Genomic DNA, 2319 nt, shown 5'->3' with positions numbered 1-2319 from the left:
TCTCTCTCTCTCTCTCTCTCTCTCTCTGTATCTCTCTCTGTATCTCTCTCTGTGTCTCTTTCTGTCTCACACTGTCTTGATATAGGCCATGATTTCTGGTGATTTAGGCAAGCAAAGAACATTCTGAAGGCTCTCTCACTGGATCCAAGTCTCGCAAGGTGAATGGAGGCCATGTGAGTCCCTCAGTGACATTTGTGATCCCAGGTGCTGGACCTCAGTCACGATGATAGTGGCGGTATTGAGTTTTCACTCATTTTGTTCAGCTTTCCAAGGAATGTTTTATTGGAAATCATCATCGATCCAAGCACGCTGGTGTACCCCCTGCCATGACACTTAGTGTACTCAAAATAGATCAGGTTTGGCGAGCGAACAGAATTCAAGACATTCACATCCTTTACCACGAACCAATGGGCCTATTCTCCAATCACAGGAGTAGCCACAGGCAGTGAGCCTGAACCAGGTCCCAAAGGATCATGATTCAAGGTTGGGAACTCCTGCGAGCTCCATCAACACCTGAGCACTTTGAGTTCCTTTGGAAAGTCAAGCGTTTCTTACCTTTCACTTCATGTTTCTCAGGCAAGAGAGCTTCAACTGATGACTTCAGGGCAGGCAATGTTAGGCTTCATCCAACTTCACCTGATGTTCCGTACTCAGTTCCTCTGCAAGCCATCTTTGCCCGGTATGAGACAGGGACTCTGTCCCTGAAAGTAAAGCAAATAGCACATTCCCCCACTTTATTGGATTCCTTGCAAATCATGGAGGCTCTGATGCTTTGTGGTTAGTGAATAATTTATGGAACACTGGGGCTCTCTCAGCACTCCATCCCTCCTCTAGAACTTTGCCCTCACAATCCATATCAGAGACATTTTCCTCCAAGGAACTGTTTGGGGACGTAAGTTTCCCAATTCTATCATCGAGTTCCTGGAGGTTACCATGCAACAAAGTCCTTAAAATGGGACGAAGCCAATATCTGATCCCGAAAACTACAGTAGTATGTACAGCACTAGAGAACCATCCAAAGAAATTAGCACAAGGTACACAACAGAAGGAGAACACTAACAAGGCTCAATGGAAGGTGCCTACAAAAATAAGTAAATCTTACTTCAGCTGGAAATCCCAGAGACAATCAGGCCTTACTCTTCCATGGAAACCACCAGAATCTTAATAGCTTTGGCCACAATCTGAGCACCCTCCATAAAAATGACACACTACACCTATTAGTCCTACTCTGTCTTCGATGAGACCCGATTCAAATATCTTACACCATTCTCATCCACATTAGATGAATGGACTACTTAAGTACTCTGTCTCCATCTCTCTTCTTTTCTGTCTCTCTGAAATTGTCTTGTAGTGACTCTCCATGCTTCTCTGTTTCTCATTCACATTCTCTCTTTGGTTTCCCTATTTCTGTCAATCAAGATATCTGCTTTAATATCACAGTGTCCTCTTTACCACTTCACTCCCCCTCTCTCTCCTCTCTCTCTCTCTCTCTCTCTCTCTCTCTCTCTCTCTCTCTGTATCTCTCTCTGTGTCTCTTTCTGTCTCTCACTGACTTCCTCTGTCTCACACATGCTTAGCCTCTCCAAAAATTGTTCTTTGTCTCTTTCTCTGTCCATGCTCATAAATCTCCAATTCAGGTTTTGACTGGTAATAAATTCATGTGAGTGCTATTGCTGTGGTATCTGACATTGATCACCACAGAGAAAGTATCTGTTCAAACCCTCTCAGGTCTCCAAACACAAGCATAACCTGTAGTCACTGAACATATGAAATTATAAACAGCATGATCCTAAGCATACAGCACCCTTTCTTTTTTTTTTTGTTTTTTTTTGCATGTTTTCTATGTTCTTTTTTTTTATATTTTTTTTTTTGTTTTTTTTTTTTTTTTCTTTTTTTTTTTTTTTTTTTTTTTTTATTTACTTGAATATTTCTTATATACATTTCGAGTGTTATTCCCTTTCCCGGTTTCCAGGCAAACATCCCCCTCCCCCCTCCCCTTCCTTATGGGTGTTCCCCTCCCAACCCTCCCCCCTTGCTTCCCTCTCACCAACAGTCTAGTTCACTGGGGGTTCAGTCTTAGCAGGACCCAGGGCTTCCCCTTCCACTTGTGCTCTTACTATGATATTCATTGCTACCTATGAGGTCAGAGTCCAGGGTCAGTCCATGTATAGTCTTTGGGTAGTGGCTTAGTCCCTGGAAGCTCTGTTTGGTTGGCATTGCTGTACATATGGGGTCTCGAGCCCCTTCAAGCTCTTCCAGTTCTTTCTCTGATTCCTTCAACGGGGGTCCTGTTCTCAGTTCAGTGGTTTCCTGCTGGCA

General features: G+C 43.4%; 1 non-coding gene across 1 annotated transcript; it reads right to left on the bottom strand.

The window, feature by feature from the left end:
- Nucleotides 1–209: 209 nt before the first annotated feature.
- On the bottom strand, nt 210–302 carry LOC116889820. The gene has a single exon (XR_004386511.1). It is a non-coding gene; the product is annotated as a small nucleolar RNA SNORD116 (small nucleolar RNA).
- Between the last annotated feature and the right edge of the window lie 2017 nt (nt 303–2319).

The sequence above is a fragment of the Rattus rattus genome, unplaced genomic scaffold (genome assembly GCF_011064425.1).
Source record: "Rattus rattus isolate New Zealand unplaced genomic scaffold, Rrattus_CSIRO_v1 flattened_line_205476, whole genome shotgun sequence".
NCBI classification, from domain to species: domain Eukaryota; kingdom Metazoa; phylum Chordata; class Mammalia; order Rodentia; family Muridae; genus Rattus; species Rattus rattus.
This window is presented reverse-complemented; position numbering and strand designations above follow the sequence as displayed.